Below are 14,990 nucleotides of genomic sequence, written 5' to 3'. Positions count from 1 at the left end.
TGGATGGATGGATGGATGGATGGATGGATGGATGGATAGGTTGATTCGTGGATGGGTGGATGGATGGATGGATGGATGGATGGATGGATGGATGGATGGGATGACGGGTTGGTTCATGGATGGATGGATGGATGGATGGGATGACGGGTTGGTTCATGGATGGATGGATGGATGGATGGAATGATGGGTTGGTTCATGGATGGATGGATGGGTGGATGGATAGATGGGTGGATGGATGGGTGGATTGGTGGGATGGATGGATGGATGACAGATAGTTATAACTGAATTCTTCCACAAGATCAGGAGAAACATTTTCGATCATCTTCTAGCCTTTAAATACATCTGCCCAACATCACCCTCATTTTCAATAGGTTTCTGACTTCTAATTATCAAATTGTTTAAATTGCCTAAGAACCAGTCTCTCAGTTTCCCAAACTCTCTCAGAAACTACGCTTGACTTCTGAAAATGAAGGTAACTGAGCACATTTAAAGCTCACTGCAGGCTGACAAAATGCTCTATAGGCTGAATTAGCAGTTTTATCAAATACTCGCCCCTGTCCTTTCCCATTTCCTGCCCCTACAGTATCCCCAGTTGACAGGATCTTACAGTTCTTGTTCTCTGCTTCACTGTGGCCATTCTGATGAACTTAAGGAAAAACACTCGCAAGTGTAGTTGCAAGGAAAAAAAAGAACCCTAGTGAAACATTTATGAGCTAAAATAATAAGAGGCTTAAGAAGTAAAGTGAACTTTAATAGTGGGATGCATTTCTACAAGGAAACTTTCAGCGAAAAAAAGAGTCATGACCCATATGCAGAGTAAAGGGACTGCTTCATGCAGTAACCTGGGGTCCTCTCTTGTGGGTACTGGCTTCTGATTCCCCAAAAGCATAAGTACTGCAATGCTACTGAGTGTCCATTGTGGAATAGAACGTTTCAGCTACAGTGTGTGCGTGTGCATGTGTATGTGTCTGGGTGTCTGTATGTCTGTGTGTATGTATGCCTGTGTGTGGCAAGTTTGCTTCTAGCCAAAGAGCCATGGCCATCAGTGAGATGCCTGAGTCCGGCCCAAGAGTATAACTTCAACCCTGACACACCAAAACTTTTGGGAAGACTGATGATTCAACCAAAGCCACCCGACTCTCCAGAATAGCTATCAGATCTTTAGGCTGCAGGTAAAGGAATATGACAAAGTGTGAAATCTGACCTGGCCATTGCTTATAGTAGGGATAACTCCAGGCCATATGCATAGGATTCCTCCTAAACAGAACCTTTCTTGTCTCTCATTTGAAACAAGCCACTATTCCATTGTCTCTCTCCCATTCAGCTCTTTGGTTAAGTTGTTCAGAAGTCCTGAACCTGTTATTTGCCATCTAAATAAATACCTTAGGCTTCTTTTCTGGATGTAAGTAGAGCTGTGTGCTATAATACAAGGAGGCTTTTTAGGAGAGAGGCGGAAAATACAAAGCAAAGTGAGAACTTGGCATTGTGCCTTTTGCTGTTTCTTTTTCACTAAAAAAAGAAGAAATTCACTTTGATGCTTTAATTTCTTTTACAGTTTTTTGGCTAAATCTCCTATTTTAAGAAGCCAGTGAATCTTTAGCTTTTTATTACCCTATGCATCTTATGACTGTAGCTAACACTTGAAACATTTCCAGGAAGAGATTTGGTTCATCTTCATTAATCCTAGGATGAGGTCAAGTTCAACAAGATCATTTATAACTTAGAAAACTTATGTTTCCATGTTTTTACCACCAATAGTCAATTGTTTTAAAGGTACTCTAGAAAACTCAAACTATCCAGCAAAAGAACGCTGCTTAGGGGATTTTCTGTAAAAATCATTTCCTCTCTTACAGTAGAAGTTGGTTTGCAAATTAATGAGGTGGAGCCCAAGTAGAGAATTGCATTGTAAGAGAGTGACTCACAATGTTTTGACTTTTTAAAATACATCTTTCCCAACAGCAGCCACTGCCTTGTCATCTGATTGCTTTCTAATTAATGTTAAGTTTTCCCTTATAAATATCAGATTTTTGCCACCAGACCTCATATTACCTGTCCTTGCAGGAGGCACATGACAATTATAAGCATGGGCGTCTATGGTTACAAAGATATATCTTCTATATTCTAACCCTAGAGGTGGTAGGAGCCAGCACTGCCATAAGATTCTTTCCATTATTAGCAGACAGGCAAATCAATGTTTGTTTGCTTGGAAGTAAAAATAGGTTCTTGCTGGTAAGTATGTGTTCCTCGCTACTTTTATTTACAAAGAATTAACCAACCATGAAGTATCCTTGATAAATAAAACCAAGTTGCAATCTTTTAAAAACCATTTAAAGGTATACTTTTTAAAAGCTGTACATGACAGAGGTGAAGTGGGACTGCATGCTCAAAGTCACTCCAAGGCGTGGTAAATGCCTAGCTGCGCAGACCCCGCTTCAAGGCCCTCCCTGGAGTCTTCACGCAGCCTAAAAGGAGAATTTTACCTGGAGGAACACAAAGACATATTTAGATCTCTCAGCACAAAAGTGTTTGCAAATAGAAATCAAAGCTTTGTTTAAAAAGATCTTAAGCCAGACTGTTAGCAGAGTTTTCAAATGGAAGCCGCTGCTCCGGGAGTCCCAGCAGACCAAACTCAGCTCAGCCCTCCATCCCCAAATGCCAGCCAAGGAGACAAGCAGCAACGAGAGGCAGAGGCAGGAAGAAAGCTTTGATTAGTGCGGCCGCACAGCGAGAGACAGGTAAAGAGGTTCAAGAACTGTCTTCAAGGGGCTGCTGGGGATACTCGAGATTTCATAGAAAAGAGGAACAAAGGCAAATGCTGGGGCTCTGGGTAGCTGGCAGAATACGAGTCCGGGTAAAGTCAGGATCTTGTTGATGCCTCAGGGACGTTCTGTGAAGTGGCTGCAGAGTGCTCTTTATGGCCTGAGGATGGAAGGTATTTCTCATTGCTCCTGCTTGGCTGGGGAAGCCTTGATTCCACAACGGAGTAACTCCTCCCACTTAGGGGTGGGTGATCTCATCATGGGGTGATCTGCCCATGAGGTTTTGCTTTTTCCTGGAAACCCAGGTAGCCACAGGTTTAAGACAAAAACTGGAGACTTCCAGGCACCATTCCAGGTGGTCTGGAAGAGGTCATTGTAAAAGATGGAGATTGAATATTCCTGCAAATCTTGAAAATGCCTTAGTTATTTTTATCTTGGTGTTCTCAGTCCTGAAGGGTGATGAGACAGATTAGGTAAATTTAGGGCAAATAAATCTTGTATTACCGATTTTTAGGCAGAAACTCCTTAAATGATTAGCATGCCTACCTGCAGAATTCAGTAGGGATCTGACTTAAAGTTTTAAAGTAATAAAACAGATAACAAAAATGAAGGCAGAGATGACAAATCTCATCCTGCTGTTAGTTATACATTGGGCTCTACAGATCTAGCCTATAAGTTTCCGTTATAAAGCCATGGCAAATGTGAGCCCTTAAACCTCTCTCTCTTTCTCTCTCTGTCTCTATGTCTCTCTCTGTCTCTGTCTCTCTCTCTGTCTCTCTGTCTCTCTCTGTCTCTCTCTGTTTCTCTCTCTGTCTGTCTATCTGTCTGTCTGTCTCTCTCTCTCTGCCTGTACAGTATGGCGCTGTATTTAGTAACTTAGATTCCGAGGAGGCTGAGCCTCCCTACTATTTGTGAACCCAATGGAAAGGATAAAAATTTAGTGTTAGTACCCCCTGAATGTTATATAATAAGGGTTACAACCTGAATTAAACAGTTCTTGCATTAAGCTTTCAATTCATTTTTCTCTTTTATTTGATTTAAGGAAAAAGGCTAACTTTTTCCCAGCTTCCTAAGATACCAGTGGCTATACACCTATCTGTAGGGACCATCACCCTCCACTGGCACAGAGACTACTCCTCTCCTCTCCTGACCCATTCTGCAAACTCTGAGTCTTTGATTTACTGTGTGCATAGCTCAATTAGCCATCATTAGTGCAGGCAAAGTCTACATTGACTTCTCCTTAGGCATTTTTCCCCACCTTTCTTGATTTGTTCAGTACCTACTGAGCACCTTTTCTGTGATGCACACTGGAGAGGGGCTTTGCTCAGTGAGGGGATTAGGAATTTCTCCTTCTACATGTTTTTAATTCCTTCATTTCAAGCGCCTTTTCCTTGGAGAAGCATTCTTGAACCGTAGCATAAGGCTATTGTTTTTGTTGCCTAGAACCTCTGTCTTTCCTTCATAGATCTAATTTCAATTGCAAATTATTGATTATTTGATGAAGTACTTGATTAATTCTTGTCTCTCAAACTTGAGAACAGGACCTATGTCTGGATTTGCTCAGCAATTTATTCTAGTATCCGGTACACAGTACCACTCAGTTCACTGGTGGATTGATTCGTGAGTGATGAGTGTGTGGATTGACGAATGAAGCAGCTCTTTTCCTCCAAGAACTCATAAAATATTACATAGGAATATGAGTACCACTGGACATGCAGAGCAAAGGAGACTGGAAAGGTAAATTGGGATAAAGTTATAAGAAGACTTGCCAAGGCATTTCAGCATAATCTTGTAGAAAAGAAGAAGTTACCGATTCAAAACGGCAATGATCATGTTAGGATTTCAGGAATCTCACCGAAGCAGCAGGATGGAGGAAAGTTTGGGAATGGAAGAGCCAGGGGAGGATGAGTAGGGATGTGCTTCTGTGGCCCAGGACCAGATGATGAGGTTCAGACAAAGACAACAGCTGCAGAACAGCAGGAGCAGAGGGGCTGAGTCACAGAACCCGAGACAGCCTGGCCTTGTTAGACAATTAGTAGGAGTTGCAAGAAAAACCCTTTAGAGGTTGATCTCTTTTCCCACCAAGAGAAGGGGATTGGCTTGCACAGGCTCCCTGACCCAGGAGATTCGTACCATCGTGGAGTCAAAAAGCAACTGAAGGTTTCACAAAAAGGGAAAATACCCTTGCTACGGCTTGTGTTCAGATGTCCCTTCAAAGTCTCATACTGTCGTAGGTGGGGCTTTTTCAGAGGTGGCTGGATCTAGAGTGTGTGAGGCTGGGAGTGATTCGTGGTGCAATGCTAGGCTCAAGGGCACTAGGATTAAGGGTGTGAGTGCCACCCGCCCTAAGTAGTCTGGATGAGATAAAAGGGGTAGAAAGGCGCTGTTAAGGACCTTTGTTGCTTTTGCTGTCTTCTGCATGCAGTGAGCTGTTTCTCCTCTGTGACACCCCCAGCCACACGCTGCTCTGCCTTGGAGCCAGCCAACTATGGATTGAAACCTCTATGAACTGTGCGCAAGAGAAGCCTTTCCCTCTTTAACGTTGGGTGTCAGGTAGTTTGTGTAGCAATGAGAGAAAAGTAACTAAGACAATCCTTGAGCTGGGGACTGAATCACTTTGGATTTGACATGTGTAGCAATAGAAGAAGAATGACAAGTCACTATTTTCCTTCCTGGTTATATTTTACGGAGCCTCAACAAAGTTGAAACTACAAGTTTAATCAGAAAGACTGTCAACCAATACTTAGTAAGCTTTGGTCATGTACCACGTCCTGGGGATGAGAGGGCTAAATAAGTGAGCATTGGTAGGGCTACTTGTACTCGCAAAGCTTAGGAAATGGTAAGCCAAAGAGCAGCAGATGAGCAAGTGCAGCTGAGTGTTGTAAGTGTTCTGAAGAGAAAGGCAAGGAGAGCCATGGGTACCGTGAGCACTGCGCCCAGCCTGGTCTCAGGGCGCACGTGGTACCGGAAGACATGTGCTCTCAATTGCAAATGAAAGAGAGGCATTAATGAGGAAAGGCATGGGTGAGAGAGAAGGGAGAACCTATCAGACTCATATTCAAAGACTCACAGGCAAGACAGAACATCACATGCGATTATCAAATGGGAAATGGTATTATCGGCTTCATAAGATATTGGGATAAATAACTGAACTAATGCTTATAGAGTACTTAGCTTCAATAGATCTTCAGTAGTAGTATTAGCAGTGGTGGTGGTAGTAGCAGTAGTCTTCGTTGTTGCCATTTCATTGTCATAGTACTAAGTATAACCAGCTACTCCCGACATGTAGATTTGAGAACCAGCAGTGTGTAGACAATGATGGGAAGAAATGATGACAAGAGTGTATCAAAGGACAGCAGCACTGAAGGGTCACATGAAGGACACCCTAAGCTTGGGCAGTAGAGGAGGGTGGCTCAAAAATGCTAAAGACTATGAAATGTCGTTGTATTCAAGGACAGGGAAGGGCCAGTGGCCCTGAGAGAAGAGGTTCAGTGGAAGGGCAAGAACCAAAACAAAATTCCAGCAGGTAGAAAAGTTGTCAGATGTGGATCACTACTTCATATGCACAGACATTTTATTTTAAAACAAAGTGAAGTCAGGGACATAAGAACAAGGTAGAAATGTAATTGTGCTCGGGGCTCTGGTTCTGTGTGTATCGAAAGGACCTTCGGGGCCTGGATTGGATGCCCCATCCTAGTGCTTGATTGTATATTGTCAGGCACTGGCAAAGGAAAGGGAAAATAACAATTCTAAAGTCAGCTCATATAGCGGAGACTTCTTCAATACACCATCCAAGCATAATGTGCTTATTCTGTTCTCAAGGCTTTTTGGAAAAGGAATTAAACTCTATATAGCATCCGTAGCAATTTTCTGCATCGCACGCGTATCCACTTAGAGAATTCATTCTCCCATTTAGAGCACTAGAAGATCTCTATTGAGCAGAAATTCCAGTGGCAGTCCCCATCTCTAGAGTGCATTTCAGGGTCTTCTCAGTGATTTCTGCATTCTAAAAGAGCCTCCCTTCTCCTCGCCCAGAGAGAACACACAGATTTGGAACTGTCACTTATCTTTCTGTGGACATTTTATGTGATCTGTGTTAGGCCCTTTACCCATAACTCAAAAAAGCTTTATTCCTCCCAAACGCACAGGGACATGTGTGCATGCGCGCACACACACACACACACACACACACACACACTTTCACCTGACAATAGCATTGGGCAGACAGAAGGACTGAGCACCAAATGATTTGTTTTTAGACCAGAGTGTACTACAACATCCCTGGTTGTGCTGAGTAGTAAACCTTCCCAAGGTGCTCAGAAGAGGGCAGGTGGCCTTTCCTCTACAAAAATGCATGAGGTGCAGGGAACCTCACCTAACTCCAGGGAAAATCCCACTGACAGTTTTGTTGCTCCAACTCCCACAGCTTTCATGAAACAAGTCACAAGGCAGGTATACATATGCCCTGTGGTAACCTATTGCCTCAGCTCAAATACATCATAGTGGGGGCCCAGAATGTAACTCAGCGGCACAAGCACCTGCCTGGCAAATGCAGGGTCCTGAGTTCAATTCCCGGTACCAAAAAAAAAAAAGAAAAAAAATGTCAAAGTGGTAACAGGATGGAGATATATATCCACTTCTGTATATCTTCCATGTATAAAAGATACATATAACCTATCTCATGCCATGTAGTAATCTGAGACTTTAGATACTAAGATATTTAATCTCTACAATTTTATCATGGAATAGTAGTGCTGTTGTTACCACCATTTATACATAAGAAAACTAAAGCGCAAAATGAATAAATGGTGCAAAAAAGATCAAATAGGGAATTAGAGGCAGAGGCAGAATTTGGACTCAATTTTGAGGACAGGGGCTGCACCCTTAACTGTTACCTGTGCCATTGCTTAATAATTAACACTTAAGATAAATACCTGCATATCTCAGAGGATGCTTAACCCCGGGCTTCATTTTATCAGCAAGGGAAAAAATGTTTAGGAGAAAACTTGTGACCTTTGGAGCAATCTCACTAGAAACTTATTTATTGCTATTTTGCTCAGAAATGCATCACTGATCCAACAGAGAGAAAGCTTAGCAACAAAGCTAATTTAAGTACCAAAGACTGAAAAGGGAGTTTATCTTGAAAACACCCTCCAACACTTTCAGCAACCAGTGCTGTGAAGTGAGGCCAAATGCAGAGATAAAGAGAATATAAATAAAAAGAGAAGTCATTTCATATTTTCTCTTTAAAGTGTACAATTTCTAAAGAAAAGATGCCTTTTATGTAACATATGTACTTCCAGGAGAAACCTGGGCAAATCTGGGGCCCAGCGTGGTGGAACAGAGACACCTACTGGTGAGAAGAAACCTCACTCAGGGTCCTCGGTCATCACTGATTCGGAGGATGCAGGGTCTCTCGTTAGCATTTAATATGTACTGGATATGGGCTGCATGGTGGTAAGATACAGAACCTGCCCTGTGGGAGATTACATTGAAAGGAAAAAAATCAGGTGTGTTCAACTATTTATATAATAACTGGAGCACAGGATTTCTATTCTTCCTCATATATCAAGCTATTCTATTGGATCCTGCATCAACTAACTGCATAGGCGAGGCAGACACCAGTGTTTGCTGTCCGATGCTGGTTTCTGTCCTATCACTTTGACCCAACATGCACTGACTGAACACCTGCACTCCAAGGATAGGTAAGACAGAGGACCACAGGTTCTCCCATCTCAGAAGCCAGAAATCAAAATACTCATCGTTCCTGACATTGCAGGTGGCTCTCCACAGGTGCTTCCCATTTGGTGTGGCCCTCTCAGAAATCAGACCCGCTCTTACCAGATCAGAGGTTCTTTTTCTGAGACAGGGACTCACTGTGTAGTCCAGCCTGGTCTTAAACTCACTAGGTAGTCCAAGCTGGCCTTGATCTTGTGGCAGTGCTCCTGCCTCAGCCTCTGAAGTGCTGAGATTACAGGTGTATGCCACTATGCCTGGCAAATCAGAGGTCCTTGTCTCTGTGGGAACACTCACATGTTACCTTGATTCCACAAAGGTGATATATTCCATCCAAACTCTCATGAATGTATAATCATTTGAATTCTCAACTCTGCTACTTCAGTTGGTTGGTGTTGGGATTTTGCTTTCAAAACTCTCATCTTTCCTAAGTTTTCATTAGAAGAAATAGTTTGGAAAAGAGAAGTGGGAAAAAGAATGTGTTCTAGTGTGTTCAGGTTGCTACAACAACATACTAAACATTGGGTGGCTTATAAACAACAAAAACGTACTTTTCACAGTTGTAGAAGTTGAGAAGCCCGAGCTCATGACATTGGCAAACTGTCTGATGAGGACTCCTTTCTCAGTTGATAGATGCCTTCTCACCACATCCTCAAAGGAGATTTCACTCAGGCCTCTTTGATAAAAACACAAACTCCCTTCATCAGGGCTCCACCCCATCACCTTAATCACCTCCTGAGGACCCGTCTCCTAACACCACCACCTTGAGGGTTAGATTGTCAGCCTATGAATCTGAAGGTGCACAAACATGCAAGTGATAGCGGGAGAAAGAACATGAATTTTATGAGAGGAGGAAACCTTGTGGGGAGATGGCGACACTGTTCTTTTGTTTAGTTCTGTTACTTCAAAACACTTTAAATCCTCTGTTTAAACTTTCTAAACTCCCTAGCCGTGATCATGGGTAATTGAAAATCTTCAAGCTTTTAGAAGAAACAGTTCTCTGTTGGGCTGTGTGGATGCAGTAGTGTATGTTGTGTGGTTTTAGTTTCTATGTGGCATCTGGAGTTAAAGTAGGAGAATTTGCCTACCTGAAAGTGCAGCTGAGTGATACAAAAGTGATGAGGACATCTGGTGATTTAAATAGGATAATTTGATATATGAGGGCATAAGGGAATTTTAAACAAGTTGATGAGGGATATTTACATTGAAATTGCAGAATTAGCTGACTTTAAGAATATTAAAAAAGAATTCACAGATAAATTTTATCCATTAAGCATCTAAGTGTGGGTAGTTATGTGTTAAATAAAATAGATCTCAAGCAGATATGTCACTGAGGCGTTGTAATCCATCAGAAGAGATGAGACAAGTGCTTAGTCACTAAATAACAGGAGGAGGGGCTGGGGATTTAGCTCAGCGGCACAGCGCCTGCCTGGCAAGTGGAAGGTCGTGAATTCAGTTCCCGGTACAAAAAAAAAAGAGGAAACTACAGGGAAAGTGAGACAGAGAGAAGCAATGGGAAGCATCCTCTGCTCCTCGAATTCCCTCTTCTCCACATCCATCCCATTCCCAGAAGAATACAGGCAAACTCAAAACAGTTGAACCAGTTGGAAGTTAATGTTCAGGAATGACAAGTTCCAAGAGGCAGGCAGGGAGAAAGATGGACAGGTTGGTCCAAGGATGAATTACTGAAATTTGGGGACGTGGACGGGAAGCTTGAGGCAGTGTCATACATAAGCATAGACATTGACACAGAACATTAGATTGAGAAAACAACTTCAATTCCCAGGCTGGAAATATGAAACAAAAACAGCACTTGCAATAGAAATAGAAAAATCGGGAAGGATTCGTTGCAAGAAGATGGATTGAAGGATGATGTCACTAGCTTCCTTTTTCAACTCTGTAAGACTAGAGGGACCAATTGTTACATAAGTGGAAATAGCCCAGAGGAGGTGGAAATGTGGAGCCGGTTTCAGGAAGCTATTTCCAAATCAGAAACTCCATCCAGAGAACCTGTGAGATACTGGGAGCCTCCTGAAATCTTGGGCAAAGAAATGCTATTAATTTATTTACATGAGAGGTTAATTTGAAACTACTTTCAGGGCCACAAGCTTTTGTAGAAGGTTGATTAAATACAAAAGACTGTGGATCGTAAAGGAATTTTCTAGACATGAATCACAGTAAATCATTAAGCTGAGAAGCACTAATGTTGGAGAAAGTTAACAATTTAGAAAGTGAATAAATCAAATGAAATAAACTCATCTGTGGGTAAGCGAAACTAAGAATTAAAAGGTTGAAGTTGGCACCAAATATACCCACAGTAGGATGAGAGAGAATAAATGCTGTAATCAGTTGACTAAAAGCAGTCATTAATACGTGATCTATCACCCTTATTGTAATGTTCAGATAAAAAAGAAAGCCAAAGAGAGACAATATAAATGAGAAGTGATTTATTTATGCTCTCCTTAAATGAGCATATGGTCATTTTATTGAAAATTAGAATGAATTCTAGAGCTAAAAGCCCGAGTCCTAGTCAATAAATTGATTCTATTTAAAATGACCTTAACTGACCATTGTTTGCGGCATAAATGAAGTCAAGTGTTCAGGTTTCAGTTCAAATAAAATTTTTTTCTGTCAGTGAAATTAGGAGAGGAAATTAGGAGAGGAAGAAAATGATTTATACCACTTATTTAAGTGATAAATTATTAAATGAATAACTGTTCTTCCAAAGCATATTTCTCCAGAAATATCAGCCTTATAATTAGTAGGCATAATAGGTAAATATTTGTGGCGTAGTTGAAAAGGTTCCAGTAGTCAAATATGACTCCATTGCCTGGACTTAAATTTCTAGTGATAAAGATAGGCTCTTTGGATCAAGATTTAATCCATCTCTCACGATATCAGGATGATTGAACTGGAGTTGGAGGCAAAGGTTATTGAGAAGAAATTTCAGTGCAGAAGAAAAAGAACAGAGGAAAAGGACGGATATGGCAGTGCTATGTTGGAGAGCCCTACTTGCCCCCACCCCTAAGGTACAGGAAGAGATGGAAAGGGAAGGTAGGCAAAGGAAGACAGGTCCATGAAAAATGCAAAGGGGAAATATGAAAGCAAGCTGAAAGTAACTATAAACAAAACTTGCCCCGCAGTGTTTCCCAGGCTGGCTAGGATGCCAATATGCAATTGGGCAACTGTGTTCACATTTTTAACCTCTCTAGTCATGGTTTTGTAGAGAACAAATTAGTTCCTTTCAGCCTATTCCTACTGTGAATTTTGGTGTTCTTTGTTTATCTGCCAAATCTGTGGTACCTGACAATCCCCCAACCATATCATTAGGATGAGAACTTTAAAACAAAAAGATCAAGCAGCATAAAAGTTGTGTCTTTAGCAGCAAGGCTAAGTCATCATGTGACTGTGCTTTGTTCTCTGATCTACTTAAACTTCCAGAAGCAAATATTTACTCTTATGCAATGAGAGGATGGGGGTTGGGACAACACCATGTTTTTTTCTGACTATTATTAACTCTTTTGTTTATCTAGAAAGCTTAGGTTTGTCTTCTTTATTTTACTGTCTTAGAAAATAAAATTAAGAAGGTCCAAAGGCCATGGATAGTATTCAGTGGATTTGCACATAAATAGGAATTTGATGAGAATAATACACATTTAATGGGTATACTTTGAGTTGAATATTTAATGCTGGACAAACTTCTAAAACTATTAAGGAATTCTAAGTTTGTAGAAAGTGTGCAAAATGAACTTTATTTCATTATGCTTGTTTGTTTGTTTGTTTGTTTGTTTGTTTTGAGACAGGGTCTCACTATGCAGTTCAGATTGGCCCTGAGCTCAGTTTGTCGCCCCGGCTGACCTTGAACTCACAATGATCCTCCTGCCTCAGCCTCCCAAGTGCTGGGATTACATGTGTGTGCCATCACACCTGACCTTGTTTTATTATGTTTAATTACCTAAAATTACAAAATATTACTCTTATAGAAGGAGAAAGCCAGTGACTCAGTGTTTCCTGGTGTTCAAACCTGTTAGCCTCCTAGAACGCATTTAATGGTGTGCAGCCGGCCTTCAGCTGACCCGCAGGGCCCGAGGCTCAGGGGATTCCAGTTTTATGTACTACCTTAATATAATGTGTTTAGTCATATCCTCTGCCCGTTTGGTGCTGTTAAATTTTAGCATCTTAGCCAATATAGAATTGGCCTGGCATTCAGAAGGCCTACAAGTTTAGAGACAGAGCTACACTCAGTAACTCTGCAAACAACATCTGTGATGACAAAGAAAAGAGCATCGATTTGTGAGTAAATAGTGCAGAAATGGCTTCTGATCAGACACAGTTCTAGCACAGCTAGAAACACTGATCAGTACTGTCATCTCCAGAAAAGATATTCATGTGCTTGTGTATATAAATGTGTTATTTGTACATATGCATATGTTACACCACCAAATAAGGTCTCTTCAGCACTACCTAGAAGGACAGCTCCCTCGGGTTCGTGCCAATGGTGGGGATTCTCTAGCCCTGTCCATTAAGTCTTTTCATTCTCCCAGCAGTGCCTTCTAAGGCACATCCAAAAAGGCCCAGGGTCAAAAAAAAATTTTTTTAAATCACAGGAGAGAGTGATTCCAACTATGGAAATCAAGGAAAAAAACTGGGTGAAGTGGTAGCTTTCTTAAACAGGACTTGTTTCAAATTAGTTGTGTACTACATAGAACATAGACACTCTAAAAAGACACCCTTTCGAAGCACTAGAAGGAAAGGGCTGTGTAGTATCCTTCAGACATGACCTTCCACCTCCCTGTGCAGTCAGCTTGTCAGTCGTTGACCTGTGCGTGGTCACCCTGTCACAACTTCCGGGAATACCCCATTTCCTAAATGTCAACATCTGGCCAACTAGTTGTATCTGATCAGAAGAGGATCTCCAGCTTGAAGTGTCAGGAGTATTTCAAACTTCTGCTTAAAAAGGAAGTAATTCAAATATGAAATATTTATACTATATATGAAGATCATCTGAACATTATCATGATACACTCACTAGACTATATATTTTGGTGGCTGAAATTTGCCTTGCTAAAAGGATGACTATTATAGATACTTCTTGGTGAAAACTATCTATACTCTAATCTTGGTCTTATCAACTCTATTCCTGAAGAGTAGATAGATGTCTCATGGCTGAGTAATGAAAACTAGGATTTAATCAAACATGACCTATTAACTAAGGTTGTCATTTAATTTCAACTATTTAAATCATATGTAACTCTTATATGATCAGGAAACACTTACCTAATCGAAAGTTGGGTCTTTTATTTTAAGCCAAATCCTAAAATTGCCTCCAAAACTAACATATTTAAAAACCAATATTAATCAACTACCTATTAATAATGTTTACTTCTCTTAAATCACAGAATGATTTAAACAGAAGTTTAATAAGAATGTCCTTATATAGCAGTTATATATAATTTAATATATGAAATTTCCTTATAGCAATGGTTTAAGTGCCAAATAGCTTTGTCATGATTAATGAAAATTCATCACTCCAGCTTACATCCTAGGAAATGACATGAAGTAAACTACTTAATTGTATTCAAATCCTAATAGTGAAGATATGTAAAGCAGAAATGAAAGAATGGAAGTCTTAATGTGAGAACTAAGAAAATGCAAAGTGACTATAACAAAGCAGCCATATACAGTCACATACCAGGTGATGATTTGATCAGCCACAGACCACATATACACTGGTGGTCCCATGAGGCTACACTGCCCGGTCACATTGTAACCATCTTAGTTTGATGTTAGTGCGACATTTGTACCATTCCAAAATCACCCATGTTCCATTCCTCAGAACTTAACCTATCGTTAAGCTATGTGACTATGTGTGTAGATATGTCCTAAGACAAAATTTTCAAAGAACGAGTTCTGTCCTTTTCAGAGGGTATGAAAAATTGTCTACCTTCTCTCCCATTGACAGAAATTATTCAGAGTTCTACTTCAGAAACATTAGAGCTGTGTTGCTTTTATATGAAGCCTCCAATATGATAGTTATAATTTGATAATAATAACCACTGTCAGTTACCATTATTTGGGGCCTGAACACGACCCAGTATACACATCTAAAAGTGGACAACAATTTAAAAACACTGCTTACTCTTTCTGACAGTTTCTGTTCTAATCTCATCTATTCTAGTTCACTTTTTTTAATGCTGACCACAACTCTCAAATTGATTTAAGATCTATCAATAGGCTCCTAGTCAGTTTGAAAAAAATCCCATTCTACACATGTTCTAGCATCACTTGATTTTACTAAAGGCTGGATAGCAGTGAGAAAAGAAACTATAGTACCCTTAGGATGCTTTGATATAAAAACTAGCTTAGCTACATACAACAGCATGATAATTCCTTAGCATTTTTAACATATAAACCACCACTATCACAGGTGCTTTAAAACTGTTTTAAAGTTTTCTAATGTGAGAAAAACTTCTTGTTGCTATCATAAACTCTTCT

The 14,990-nt window shown here is 40.6% G+C and overlaps 1 protein-coding gene across 1 annotated transcript in view; it reads left to right on the top strand.

The window, feature by feature from the left end:
• Positions 1 to 14,990, top strand: part of Kcnb2 (potassium channel, voltage gated Shab related subfamily B, member 2) — a 409,389-nt gene that overhangs the window by 375,367 nt on the left and 19,032 nt on the right. The window lies entirely within an intron of this gene.

This window comes from Chinchilla lanigera, unplaced genomic scaffold (genome assembly GCF_000276665.1).
Source record: "Chinchilla lanigera isolate Chin_1 unplaced genomic scaffold, ChiLan1.0 scaffold00043, whole genome shotgun sequence".
In the NCBI taxonomy this organism is placed as follows: domain Eukaryota; kingdom Metazoa; phylum Chordata; class Mammalia; order Rodentia; family Chinchillidae; genus Chinchilla; species Chinchilla lanigera.
The sequence above is the reverse complement of the archived record's forward strand: the minus strand, read 5'-3'. Positions and strand labels throughout refer to the sequence as shown.